General features: G+C 42.8%; 1 protein-coding gene across 1 annotated transcript in view; it reads left to right on the top strand.

The window, feature by feature from the left end:
- Positions 1-15,239, top strand: part of tjp1a (tight junction protein 1a) — a 162,080-nt gene that overhangs the window by 1,483 nt on the left and 145,358 nt on the right. Inside the window, exon 3 of the mRNA XM_069902365.1 lies at positions 4,467-4,602. The gene's annotated coding sequence lies outside the window, so the exon portion shown is untranslated. The remainder of the gene's footprint in view (positions 1-4,466; positions 4,603-15,239) is intronic.

Here is a 15,239-nt window from a genome sequence, read left to right as displayed (position 1 = left end):
CCATGGTACCTCCTATCAGATGGCAGAAGGGAGAACAGTTTATATGAGGGGTGTGTGGAGTCCTTCACAATTGCCTGCATCGAGTGTTATAAATGTCCTTCATGGTAGGAATAGAGGCCCCCAATTATCTTTTCCGCTGACTTCACCATCCACTGCAGGGCTTTGGGCTCCGAGGGGCTACAGCTTCCAAAACAGGTAGTGATGCAGTTGCACAGGATGCTCTCGATATATCCTCTGTGGAACGTAGTGAGGATGGAGGGTGGGAAATGGACTTTCCTTGGCCTTCGCAGGAAATAGGTGTAGATCTGCAATCCATGTTCTTTGCACTGACTATAAAATACAATTTAATTCTTTTATTATAAGAAAAGAAAGGGTCATGGGTGTGAAGTGGGGATTGTGGTTGAGTAGGTTTACACAGGTGGGCACCACGTTGAATCAGTGCTGCAACGTCCTCCATACGATTTTACAATTAATTAAGCCCAAAGAACTCAATACATCACTGGATTCTGGTCTCGATGACAAATTAAGTCCTTAATTACATCTTAAATATTTTAATATTAAACAATAAAAATTAAGAAAACACCTTCATTTGATGTCTACCTGGAAAGTCAGGTTACTTTCCCACTTTGAATTCTATGCTGGCAACATAGAACGCAGAATTTACATTTTGATTTATTTTGTTTTGTGAAAATCCGACCTGATTTTTAGATAAATTTTTCAGGATACAGACATCACCGGCAAAGTTGCCATTGTCATCTGCTTCGAATTACCCCAAAATGAAATAGAAGTGCTAGAATTTCTCAGCTGGCCAACCAGCATCTGCAGTGAGTGACAGACCAAGTTTTTCCAAAACAAAATGCTGGTGATCAAGGATAATTCACCAGAAAATTAATGCTGATTCTGTGCTAGCTCTCTTCTACCAAAATACACAACATCATCCACTTTTATATGTTCATGTATACAATGCTGTTCATTTGAGAGTTACCACTTTGAATAGCAGACGTTCTGTTTAACTCGGCTGTTGTCAATTTACCTGTTCTTGCAGCAACATAATGTGATCCCATAGACATTACAAGTGTCGATTAATGTTTTCTCCTTGTTGTTTATAATACTTCCCTAAAACTGAGATTAAACTGATTGAGGTGAAATAAGAAATGTTTGCAGAGGAACTCTGGATACTGCATGACCTCTGGTGAGACAACATTTGGAGTATTGTGTTCAGATCTGGTCACCTCATTATAGGAAGGATGTGGAAGCTATGGAGATGGTACAGAGGAGATTTACCAGGATGTTGCCTGGATTGGGAAATAAGTCTCATGAGGTCAGGTTAGCAGAGCTGGGACTTTTCTCTTTGGAACATCGAAAGATGAGAGGAGACTTGATCGAGGTCTTCTGAGAGGCATAGGGTGGACAGCCAGCGCCTGTTTCCCAGGGCAGGAGATAGCAAACACCAGGGGACATGAGTACAACGTGAAGGGAGGGAAGTTTCGGGGAGACGTCAGGGGTAAGTTTTTTTTTTACACAGAGTTTTGGGGGACTGGAATGCTTTGCCAGGGGTGGTGGTGGAGGCTGGAACATTGGGGGTGTTTAAGAGACTCTGTGACAGATACGTGGATGATTGGAAAATCGAGGGTGATGAGGTAGGGTAGGAATATGTGGGTCGGCACAACTGTGCCGTAATGTTCTACGGTCCTCCAGGCATGTTCTTCTACTCTTTGATGATCATTTGCAACGTTCTAATGCACTCCTGGTATGGAGAGAGTCCAAACCTTCTGTTATCTCCAATAACTTCCATTCAATAATCTAGGGTGCAACCTGTTCACTTTGAAGCATTGCTGGTCTTCCTTGCAGTTACCCATCATTTACGACTAATTTTAGGAAAGACCAGTCGTGATTTCCACCAAGTGTCAATGCTGCCAGGAACACACTGTGGTGAATGTAATTGGACAATTCTAATCAAATCTTCCCTCAAGTTCCCCAGAACTGAGAAGGAACGGGAAGTGACAGGCAGCTCAGTGCATGAACATGTGTGGGTGTGAGATGTCTGAGCAGTCAGGGATAAACTATAAAAGCAGATACTGGTTAAAAACAAACATACTGAAAAAACGCAGAAATATAGTTAATGTCTTGGGTCAACGACCTTTTCGTCATTTCTCTGACTGATGGGAATGAACAAGGCCTATCCAAAGACTTGTTTACACAGAGAGTTATATGGACAGACACTTTGATCTATTCTAGTCTGTGGTAATGCCATGTCCCTTTAAACCAGTTGTTCTCAACCTTTTTTCTTTCCATTCACACACCACCTTAAGTAATCCCTTGCTAACCACAGAGCACCCATGGCATCCTATGTCATGAATAGTCATGAGTCAAGTCTCAGCTCAATCAAATGCAGAGCGAATGACAGGCAACTGGCTCCAATGGAAAGGCTAATGAAGTTTGGCTGACAGTACTCCAATTTACCTGTGTTTAATAATGCAGTTAAATCGTTCTATGTGGGTCTCTCGCAACGCTATATTGATAAAGGCCACATGAGGGTAGCCAGAGTCCATGCCTTTACTTCTTAATAACTTGCTGAATACAAAAGAAACCATTTGTTTTTCTATATCATTAAATATTCACAGGACTCCAGAGTTTTAATACATTACCATAGATCCACGGGTTAATTTTATTTCAGTAAAAACTCAGCAGGTCAAACAGTGTCCTTTATGTAGCAAAGATAAAGATACAGAACCAATGTTTCGGGCTTGAGCCCTTCATCGAGGTGTTATGATTTTATTTATATTTTTAGTTATGAATGATCATATCCGTCTGAATCATGTGAGGAGACGTTGATGAATGCTTCTGGCAAGGTTTGCTCTGGGACAAACTGCTGATACTCGACCAGTTTATTACTGCCCATTGCCTGCCTCACCTTCACATTTCCTCTGAGAATTTCCACATCAATTTCATATCACGATATGGTTCTGCAGAGACTAGATTCATCTCGTACAATGGCCGCTTCCCAGAGCTGAGAGGATTGCCTTGTCCTGCTGTGTTGAATAGGCTACGACGTTGCTGCAGCCACATTTGAAATCTTGAAGAAATGAAGTATCAGAAATATTTGAGTGTGTTGCAGCTTTCTCTGGGCGTGACTCCATCAAACAGGAGCTCAGTGCTGCCTCACAGAACGGCCCTGTGGTGAGTGAATAATCACAGCGTTGTAGCAGTGTTCTCTAGCCACAACGCTCATAGGAGATGCAGCAATAATCATTGCAAACGTTATTTTGATTTTGGTGAACTGGGGTGAGATGAGAGACTGGATTTAATCCCGTTTTATTTGTCCAGTGTTTCTGTAGCAATCGATTGCTTGTCAGTGTTTAAACAGCAAATTCTCTTTGATTTTTATCTTTTGCCCTTTTATTTTCTGTGGATCAAATCATTTTTTGTCCTGTAGTTTGAATGATCGCATCTAACACACTTGCTGAGGTAGTTGGTGATAAAATATTCAAAAAGATTTTGTAATTCAAGATAAAAACAAGTTTCTCAGTAAATGCAACATTTTCATCTAACGTATTTACTGTGCAAGGTGCAGTTAGTAAACACCAGCATTGGGGAGAAAATAATTCTCCATTCTATAATCAAGATCATTTTTTTAAAAAGCAGAATATTCTTTGTAATCATAAGGTGTCATTTAACATTTTCCAGTTACAATTGCTACATGGTAACATTGGTGTTGGGCATTGGTGAGGCCAGATTTGGAGCATTGGGTGCCATTTTGGTCAGAAGGAAAGATGTGAATGAAATTGAAAGAGTACAGAAAAAATTTACTAGAATGTTGCCCAGACTTCAGGCACTAAGTTATGGGGAAAGGTTAAATAGGTTAGGACTTTATTCGCTGGAGTGTAGAAGAATGAGGGAGATTTGATAGACGTATTTAAAATTATGAGGGGTCTAGACAGAATAAATGTAGGTTGGCTTTTTCCACTGAGGCTTGGTGAGATACAAACCAGAGGACATGGGTTAAGAGTGAAAGGGGGAACATGAGGGGTAACATCTTCACACAGAGAGTGGTGGGAGTGTGGAACGAGCTGCCAGCTGTGGTGGTGGATGCGAGCTCAATTTTAACATTTAAGCAGAATTTGGACAGGTCCTTGGATGGGAGGGTTATGGAGGACTAGGGACTGGGTGCAGGTCAGTGGGACTAGACAAAAAAATGGTTTGACAAAGACTAGAAGGGCTGAAGGGGCCTGTTTTCTATGCTGTTATGTTCTATGGTTCTAATAGGCAATTCAGCGTGCCCCTTGCGTCAGCATGTCCAAGGGAGTGTCAGAACCTTCCGGAACTAATCCTCGGGAGATGTGAGAACAAGGCAATATTTGCAACAACTGATTATAGCCGTCTCCTCCCAACTTGAAACAGAACCAGTTCTTCTGTACATAGGCAGCGCTCTCTGCAACTAATCTATGCATTTTGTTTTTCTACAGGTTGAGTCCAGGTTGCACTCCGTCACTTGGTGCACGAGACCACCATGATCAAGGTAAACCAAGACTATCTTTGATATATATCAAGACTCAAAGTCAATGCTGCAAAAGCCCTGGCAAAGGGGAATTGACATTCTGTGTGAGTGCTTTGTTTTATTCTAACTACAGTACTCTCAGTTCAAAATAATGATTGTCTTGAAATGCAAGAACCATAGAACCATCAAACATTACAGAACAAAAACAGGCCCTTCAGCCTTCCTAGCCTGTGCCAGCTACTATTCTGTCTAGTCCCACTGACCTGTACCCAGTCCATATCCCTCCATACCTTTCCCATCCATGTACCTATCCAAATTCTTCTTGAATGTTAAAATAGAACTGGTAGCTCATTCCACATTCCCACCACTCTCTGTGTGAAGAAGTTCCCCCTCATGTTCCCCCTAAACTTTTCCCCTTTCACCCTTAACCCATGTCCTCTGGTTTGTATCTCACCCACCCTCAGTGGAAAAAGCTGATCTACAGTTCCTCCGTCCACCCCCCTCATAATTTTAAATATCTCGATCAAATCTCCCCTCATTCTTCTACGCTCCAGGAAATCAAGTCCTAACCTGTTGAACCTTTCCCTATCACTCAGTTCCTGAAATCTGGGCAACATCCTCCTAAATCTTTTCTTCACTCTTTCAATCTCATTAATATCTTTCCTGTAGTTAGGTGACCAAATCTGCACACAATATTCCAAATGTGGCCTCACCAATGTCTTATTCAACTTCACCAAAACATCCCAATTCCCATGCTCAATCCATTGAGGCCAATAATTAGCTGGTCATTAGGTTTACATTAGCCTTATTTGCCATTGTACAAAGAGGCTGATGTGCAAGGAGTTAGGTACCTACGAAGTTTAGCATCCAAGAAGCAGGGAACTCATGTTTGGGAGGCAGATATTCAGTAGTCCGGTGGCTGGGAACCCATGTTGTTCCATAAAAATGGTGTCCAGTAACCAATTATCCAGAGAAGTACGTGCATAGTGAAACAGTTATCCTGGGGCAATGACCATGGTGGCAGGTTACCGGGGAACTAGGTGTCTAGGATGCCAGCTCCCAAGAAAGCTTAGTGCTAACTGAACTAGGTGTCCAGGGAGCCAAATGTCTGGGATATCAGGCTTTCAGGAAGCTAATTATCCAGGACAGGTATTCAGAGAGAAATGCATCCAAGGACCCCAGCATCCAGTAAGCCAGGTGTCTGGGAGAAAGTGGTTTTTAGAATCGTCAAATTTATTGCCATCCCATTGTACAAGTACAACCCGACAAAACAGGGATCTCTGATCCTCATTTCAAAACACTCAGACACACAACCAGACATAACACACATACAGATAAACAGGACACATGCAGGACAAGTAGTAATCTATAAAAATAAATAAATAAATTTTGTTCTGTGCATGTGAGCAGTTCCTTTGGTCGTTCACCATTTTCACAGCCTGTGGGAAAAAGCTGTTCCTCAGCCTGGTGGTGCTGGCTCTGATCCTCCTGGATCTCTTCCCTGTTGGGAGCCACTGAAAGATGCTGTGTGCAGCATGGAAGGGGTCCTCAATTATTTTGTGCACCCTCTTCAGACAACGACCCTGCTAGATCACGTTGATGGGGAACGGGTTTCTCATTGGGGGACCTTGTCAAATGCCTTACTAAAATCCATGTAGACCACATCTACTGTCCCACCCTCATCATGTAGACCTCATCTACCGCCCTGCCCTCATCATGTAGACCTCATCTACCACCCTGCCCTCATCATGTAGACCTCATCTACCGCCCTGCCCTCATCATGTAGACCTCATCTACCGCCCTACCTCATCATGTAGACCATGTCTACCGCCCTACCTCATCATGTAGACCATGTCTACTGCCCTGCCCTCATCAATTTCTATTGTTACCTCCTCAAAAACTTTAATGAAGGCTCGTGACGCACGACCTTCCCCTCCCGACGCCAAGCTGGACTTCTCCAAATGTTCATAAATCCTGTCCTTGGGCGGCATGGTTGGCGTAGTTGTAAGTCCAACACTGTTACAGAACCAGCGACTGGGACTGGGGTTCGAATCCGGCGCCGTCAGTAAGGAGTTTGTACACTCTCTCGTGTCTGCATGGGTTTCCCCGGGGGTTCTGGTTTCCTCCCACTGGCCCAAAAAATTTACCCTGAGTTGTAGGGCAATTGGGTGTAATTGAACGGCACAGGCTTGTGGTCTAAAAGGGCCTGTTACCCTGCTGAATGGCTAAATGTAATAAAAATGAAGATTTAGTTTCCACACCACTGGGAATCATCAATGAACCCCTCAGGATCAGCAATGAGGAAATTAAAATACCGCCCAGCAGAGGGCAGTGCAGCATCACAGAAGCAAACCCTGCTGCAGGATTTGCCTCATTCTGCACTGAGACTTCACTGGAAAAGAATCGCGACATCAAGAGAATAAAAAGTTTGTATCGTTCATGAAGTTTGTAGTTCACATCTGCCATCTTTACAGTCTTGGTCTAAATGTGATTCCAGAGACACCAATGTGTTTAATTTTTAGTTAGGTTTGAGCTTGCTCATAAAATATATATTCCATGAATACATTTTTATTGTGTAAGCTGGTGCAAATTAGCAGAATATTTAGATTTAAATTTAGACATACAGCACGGTAACAGGGCCTTTCATCCCACGAGTCCATGCCGCCTAATTCTTTCTTTCTTTGGCTTGGCTTCGCGGACGAAGATTTAAGGAGAGGTAATGTCCACGTCAGCTGCAGGCTCGTTGGTGGCTGACAAGTCCGAGGCGGGACAGGCAGACACGGTTGCAGCGGTTGCAGGGGAAAATTGGTGGGTTGGGGTTGGGTGTTGGGTTTTTCCTCCTTTGTCTTTTGTCAGTGAGGTGGGCTCTGCGGTCTTCTTCAAAGGAGGTTGCTGCCCGCCGAACTGTGAGGCGCCAAGATGCGCGGTTAGAGGCGAGATCAGCTCACTGGCGGTGGTCAATGGGGCAGGCACCAAGAGATTTCTTTAAGCAGTCCTTGTACCTCTTCTTTGGTGCACCTCTATCTCGGTAATTAATCTACACCCCCTGTACGTTTTGAATGGTGGGAGGAAACTAGGGCCCCCAGGAACACCAAATTGACTGTCTATAAAATTTTTGAGCAGCATTTTAGCATAAATTTATTATTTTTTAATAAAAATATCCCTGTACTTAGTTATAACAACAAGAACATTTTTCGTAAGCCCAGTTTACATGGATCAATATACCTACATGGCTAAAACTCTCGGCTAATTTACTTTTTGACCTTCAAATGGGCTCTGGTCAGAGCTTTTGTTATTCCTCAATGACAACGCTTCCGTCTGCCCGCGCTACCGGCACATGCTGTTGTTTTCATTGCTGCTGGTGTTTTTATAGTCGCTGCTTTTGTCAAATTTTCTGGTGTTTTAGCTACAATGTGGTGGTCTTTAGTACAAAAGATTCTGTATGGTCTGATATGGGAGGTCCATGGGGGGAGGGGGTGGTGACACCATGAGTTATCAGACTGGGTGACACCAACCCTCCTGACACTACTGACAATATCCACTCAGGAAGGAGGACTGAGGAAGCAAATTATTACTAAAAAGGAGAGAGATGGCTAAATGTGGTGCAAAGGGATCTAGAGATCACAGGAAATAAAATGGTAAAGATGGGCAAAGCAGTTCTGCAAGTGATGGGGAAGACGACGGAATGTTGGTCTTTATGGCAATATGTATGGAATATGAAAGTAGGCGGTGGTGAGACAGCAGGTGGAGATCTGAACACAGTTTTGTTCTATCTATTTACGTAAAGATGAACTTTCATTGGAGGTAGTGAAGAGAAACTTCACTAGGTTCATTCCTCAAATGAAGAGATTGATATGAGAAGGATTGAGCACGTTGGATCTCTTTTCATCGGTGAGTTGACAGGGTGGATCGGAGAGGACACTTCCCCTCGCTAACAAAGGGCATTGTTGAAGACTGAGGAGTTGTCCCTCCCCCGTTTGAGAAGGAGAAAAGGAGGAGATGACCCATGGGATGGTGACCATGGCAGTGGACCAGTGAGGGGTTCTGAGGCTGAAGAACACACGGGGCATATGGACTAGCGGAGACTGGCTGAAGGGGCACCAGGTATCAGAACTGGAATGCGAGACAGTACTGAAGGGTTCATAATCCTATTGGAGGTTTGGATTTGGGGCTCAGGCTCTCCTGATGCTTTGGACTGGGCTCTGTGAAACTGCAAGAGCTCTGGAGCCGAATCCATGGACTCCTTGGCTTCTCTTTCTTTGACTGTAAGAGGTGTTTTAGGCAATTTCTGCTGACGGAGAATCTGTCTGCTTTACAGAAGATGAAAACAAATTTTGTGTAATATTTCACTGACTTTATTACATGACAATAAATTGAATCTTGAATCTTGTTTTCCCCAGAGAAAAGGACGCTGAGGCAGAACCATAAAAGTTATAAAATTATGAGGTGAATGGTCACAGACTCTTTCCAAGGGGAGGAAAGTCTCAAATTAGAGGCAAAGTTAAAGAGAAGGGGGGGGCGGGGGGTGCTAAGAGGCACCTTTTACACTAAATCATCATCAATTATCATTATCAAGGATCCCCCCACCACCACCACCCAGCACATGCTCTGTTCTCGCTGCTGCCATCAGGAAAGAGGTATCGGTGCCACCAGACTCACACCACCAGGTTCAGGAACATAGAACACTACAGCACAGGACAGGCCCTTCAGGCCTTGATTTTGTTCCGACCCATATATTCCTTTCTTTTACATTTTCAGTCTTTTTTATTAACAATGTGTAATATACTCAGTGTAAGGAGAATAGACATAACAAATAAAATGGGATGTCCAAGTCTACAAAATATAAATCTATATAAATTCCAACAAGTGAAAATGGAAATGATTCTGCGAACAAAGAAAACAGAGATAAAGAAATATTTATAATATGTCAAAAAACCCCAACTAATCTACTAAAAAAAACAACTGAGCAAGTGGCCCTATCGCGAGGATCTGTCAAATAGTTGAAAACCGGACCGGAGGGTCCACACCTCCAGATAATGAAACCAGCAAGAATTATATTAGGTCTGGAAAGGAAGAGTTAATTACGACTTCTTATTATTTTTTCTCGCTTTGAGAAAGACATAACATGAGAAATATTGTCGGAGAATCAGACTTTCCATTTAAGTAAAATGGCTCTTCCAGCTCATCGTGTAGAAAAAGCTACAACTCGATAAGCAGAAGTAGGGAGACGACCTACATCTGTAATTCCAAAAAGAGCAGTTTGGGGGTGAGATTGGAATCATGACAGCCTTTTAAAAATACCTTTCCACCCATATATTTCCTTTTAAAAAAAACTAAACCCTCCCTACCCCATAACCCTCTATTTTATTTCCATCCTTGGGCCTGTCTGAGAATCTCTTAAATGCCCCTAATGTTTCAGCCTCCACCCCCACCCTGGCAAAGCGTTCCAGGCCCCCACAACTCTTACTTTGCACTTAATTTATTATTGAATTTTCTTTTTACATTGCAGTTTGTTTGCACAGGCTTATTGTTTGCATCTCTGTGTATGTGGATGCATCTTTAGTCCAGTATTTTTTTGCACTACTGATAAATAGAAATTCTCCCTGATCTGCAGGAAATGGAATCTCAGGGTTATACGTGACTCTGACAGTAAATCTGAACCTTGATAGGAGGAACAAGCTGTGAGAGGAAGCAGTGGAGGCCGATACAAAATTACAATGTTTTAACATTCATTTAGACAACAACTTGGATAGAAATGTTTCAGATGGATGTGGGCTGGGCACAGTTAAACGGCACCAGCTCTGACAGGCTCCTTGCTCAGCACAGACAAGTTGGGCCATCCAAGAGCTTGTTTCCATGCTGTATCACTCACTCTGTTATTCTGATATCACGTGGCTAGACTTTCCACCAAAGAAAGGTTGGACAGGCTAGGCTTGGAAATCCTGGTGTTGGGAAGAGTAAGAAGGTTATAAGTTCTTGAGAAGTCTTGACAGGGTGTTTGTGGAGAGGATAAATGCTTGTTCCTTATAAATACTTTGTGATTCTGTGCATCAAGACAGATTCCAAAAATACAGACTGTATTCCAACATGATGATCTTTCGACCCATAGGTAGGAACAGCAGTGGAATGGGGAATCCCTCCACCCTTTTTAACCATTCAATATGAAGATATCTGATCTGATTTTAGCTTTCAGTTCCTGCCTGCCCTCTATAACCTTTGGACTTCACTGTGGTTGAAAAACCAATCTCTCTCCGTTTTGGTTGTATATTTTCAGTTACTTCACCTCCACGCCTCTTTGCTATAGAAAATTCCAAAGATTTATGATCCTTTGGGAGAATGAATTACTTTTCATCTCTGTCTTAAATGGATGAACCTTTCACTAAACCTGTGCCCCCTTATTCCAGATTCCGGATTCTCCATGTCAGAAAACACCCTAAAATAAAACCAGCAAATGCATATCCCGAAGCATCTGTGGAAAGAGAAATAGAGTTAACAGTTCGCTGAGCTGGGTAACAGAGGGTAGAGAAAGGGGTGGAGGGAACAAAAGGAAGGCCTGAGATCGGGTGGAGACCTGAAGAGCCTGATTGGTGGTGGCAGGTGAAAAAGAGGAGATGAATGTAGCTGCATTTATGATTAGAGGAGCAAGTGTAGAATAGTTGGTATCTGAAGTTGTTTAGTGGTTTATCGACAAATGGTGTGGTATGTTGAACTCAGTACTTGGAGGGGTGTAGGTTTCTGTGAGGGGCACTGGACAAAGTGGTGACTCTCTGCCTTACGGTCGACAAAATTTAGAGAATTTCATGTATGTTAAATTCTAAATGTAGTATTACATGACAATAATGGAACCTCGACCTTTACAATGTTGGACAGGGAGTAGGAAGAGAATTAAAGGGACCTAAATGAATACTCAGGGACATCCTTATGAAATGAACTCTGTGAAGTGGTCAGTCCATCTGCATTTGATTTTTCCAAGGTAGAGGAGACCACATTTTTAAAAGACTTGAGACATTCAGCTCAGTAACAGGCCCTTCCACCCATGCCACTTAAATGTCCCAATTAGCCAGTAATCCCTGTACGTTTTTGAAAGGTTTAAGAAAACAGGAGCCCCTGGGGGAAACCCGCGCAGACATGGGGAAGACGTACAAACTCCTCTCAGACAGTGCGGGATTCGAACCTGAGTCACTGGTGTTGTAACAGCGTCACACTAACCACTACGCTAACCATTCCTTCCTAGTTGTGAGCTCAGAATTAAGCAAAACCTTAACTGAATGAAGTAAAATTGCTCTTCCATCTGGAAAGGGTTTTTGGAGCTTTGGGTAATTCCAAGGGAAGAGGTAAAGGGGCTAGTTTTTGTATCCCTGTGGTTCCCTGGGAAGGAAGACTGGATATTTGTAGAGATAGAGCATCCGAGGCATGGAATGCTGAGAGGGGAGGGACAGGAGAATATGTTTGCTGGTGACATCACGTTGAAGATATATAACCATATAACCATTCACGGAGCGGAAACAGGCCATGTTGGCCTTTCGAGTCCGCACCGGTTCATTGATTTTGTGCGCCCTCTTCAGGCCTTGGTCCCGGTAGATCTTCATTCAATAACGATAGACGAATTCCTTCTTCAGCTCCCTGAGCAGCGATCTCTCCTGCTCCAGAGTCACCTCTGCACGCTGGCGGTCCCGCTCTCCTTCCTCCTACTCTATTTCATACATGAGTCACCATCACCTGAAAGTGGCTTTCATTTGAGCAAGAACTGTTAGAAATTTCTGTGGATGAACCATTGGACATGGATGTTGGTGAAACAAAGGGAGCCCAACCTTTTCTGATAGGATGAGAGGTAAAATATGGAAAATAATCATTCCTTCAGTGATGTTTCCATGTGCAGTGCCTTCATAATTATTTGCTACACATACATAATAATTTCCTATGTTTCATGTTCAAGAATGGCAATATCTTTCAATATCACAGCATTCTGTAAAAGTCGTCACTATCCAATCTTGTGCTTTTCTGCTGTTCCAACCAAAGAATATTCTGACATTTCCCTGCATTTGTTCTTCCTGCCAAATTTTATCTGCCCATCTCCTTATTAAATTTTGTCACAGAGGCACAAGGGTCAAAGTCCCAATTCTACCACTCACCTACACTTCAGGGACAATTTCCATCCCTCAGGAACTCGTTTTCCCATGTGAGCAATCTCCTGACTGGGGAGAGCTGGACAGTCAGACATGGAGAGTGGGGAACAGGGCCTTCCATCAGTCCACTTCCACCAGGATCTGGATGCTTTGTGGACATAAGGAGCCAGCTGCTTCCATTCCCCAGCTAGCGATCCTCCTTCACTGAGCCGACAAGTCAGCTCTATATTATAGCACTGTGCAGCCAGTCAACAAGAGCTCACACCGGCAGCCTTCCACATTCAACAATGGGGAAACTCAACTGCATTCCTGATACCCTGGTTCCCAGATCAGTGCCAGACAACACGACCACTGAGGTCCATGGTAGGTTCAGAGTTCATGGCAGGTTCATAGCACAGCAGGGCACTGCTCGCTGCCCATGTGGACATCTATTTGAAAGTAAAGTTGTGTATGTATCTGTCAGTGTTTGGACCAAGAATGCTATGATCAATCAGTATTTGGTAGGATATGATTAACTGGATAGTAGTTTATCATTTGTTACAGAATCCTCACTGTTCTCTATGATCCTATTAAGAAATGCTGCTTCAAATATAAAGTCTTAACCAATAAATCTCATGTCCCTCGACAACATCTAGTTTTCCTCGTTTAATCACTCCATTTAAAATTTTCCTATCACACACCAATTTTTAGATAAAACCTATTTTTGTGATTTCCTGTCATATTTTAAGTCTACTTCAAACATACAAAACAATGAAGCGCAACGTAGCATTGAAAATTCATTTTCTGCATTCGCTCTTGGACGGTTTCCCCGCTGATTTCGGTGCAGTCAGTGATGAACACGGTGAAAGGTTTCATCAAGACATTGTGACCATAGAAAAGCAGTATCAGGGCAACTGGAATCCACCAATGCCGGCCAACTATTGTTTGACACTGACACTAGAGGCATCAGATGCTGAGTACAAACAAAAATCAGTGGCAAAACATTTTTAGGTCATTTGAACTGATGCAACGTGTCAGCAACGCGATGGGATAATCACACTAAATTCAATAAAAGTTAATATAATGTTTCACCAACTTCCTATGAGATACAGCGAATCTGAAATATCTTTGTGTTCAACTTGAAGTTGTCTATCATAATCCCCAATTTTTTTTCAGGAAGCAAACCTTTAAAAAAAATGAGTTGTCTAGTGCAGCCTGCTGGTGTCACAACCTAATTTATTATTTTCTTTCTTTATAAACTGGTTCCTATTCTGCCAACAAGTTGACAGTCACTTTGTGATTTAAAATGGAAGCGTAGAGAGCTTTGTTGAATTTGAATGTGACCTTCAGCTGATGAGAGAGAGAGAGAGAGAGAGAGAGAGAGCAAGTGAGAAAGCCATCTGCATTTGTCCAACTCCTTTATTTAGACATCCTGAAGCTCTGTTTCCTTATGATCAGAGACCCAAGGCACACTACTGAGGGATGACTTTGGATTCTCCTGGGAACTTCTTATTGTAGAGATGGGAAGTGTGTCCGTAGCCTTTCCATCCCTGCTCCGTGAGTTAATGGATTTGTTGAGGAGTAAAGCAGCATTTTGCTGATCAGACAGAAATGTGGTTGTAATTTTGACAATGTGTGAAACGAGTAATCCAGCCCCTAGACAGTGAGACAGCTTCAATCATGACTCATCTCCTCACACATTTCAACATAGATGAAAACACACATATGGATATATTAATATAAATATGCACACTCAGGTGAAATTGGCAGCAACCTCAGATGAATCTATGCAACTCTACCTTGGCACATGTGCAGGCACACATCCACATGCACACACTCATACACACAAACATGCGCACAAACACACAAACCCCTTTTAGACTTGCAAGTGACCCCAGGAATTAATGGCCAATTGGCCTTTAAAGTGTCTGGTGTGAAAGCAAAATCAGCTCAACACTGGTGTCAGATGACGTCATCTCACACTGGAGATTGACGGCCTCAACCCCGAGTACAATCCCCGGTGTCTGAAGACGCCGGCATTACAGTCAGGCAAGTGTAGAACATGTAATTGCATTGTGGGATTGAAATTACCCAAGTGTTTGTGTGAGTACAGGAATGTGAGGAAGAAAAGATTAAAATGAAGGTATAAACTTTGCCGTGGGAAAGTCTCAGCGGGAGAAAGAGAGAGGAAAGTACATGCAATAAATAGCAATAACCCCGGGGATGGCTCCTTGCAAGCGTGAAAGCGTTCAGCATCCCAGTTAGGAGTGGTCAAGTATGAAAAGCCAAACCTCCATTCCTATCCTAGGACACGGAACGGCCAATTTATTGGGATGCAAGTGTGAAAGGGGCTTCGCACATAAGCGCACACTTTACTCCTGGCCCTTTTCCATCATTTCTATGGCTTATGTTCAATTTCATACAAGATCATTCATTTATAACTTAAACATACAGCAGGATATACTTATCAAATAATTTATTGTTGTCTGAGCTTCTTTGCAAAAGTGTTTGAGCTGACAATAAAAATTGCTGCCAAAATATACAAAGTTATTAATAGTTACTGTGATGTCAGTGACTTCCCAGCCATTCGGGATTCCCTGAAAACACAACCACTGCTGATCGATTGCAGGTTTTCT

The sequence above is a fragment of the Narcine bancroftii genome, chromosome 11 (assembly GCF_036971445.1).
Source record: "Narcine bancroftii isolate sNarBan1 chromosome 11, sNarBan1.hap1, whole genome shotgun sequence".
NCBI lineage: Eukaryota > Metazoa > Chordata > Chondrichthyes > Torpediniformes > Narcinidae > Narcine > Narcine bancroftii.
The sequence above is the reverse complement of the archived record's forward strand: the minus strand, read 5'-3'. Positions and strand labels throughout refer to the sequence as shown.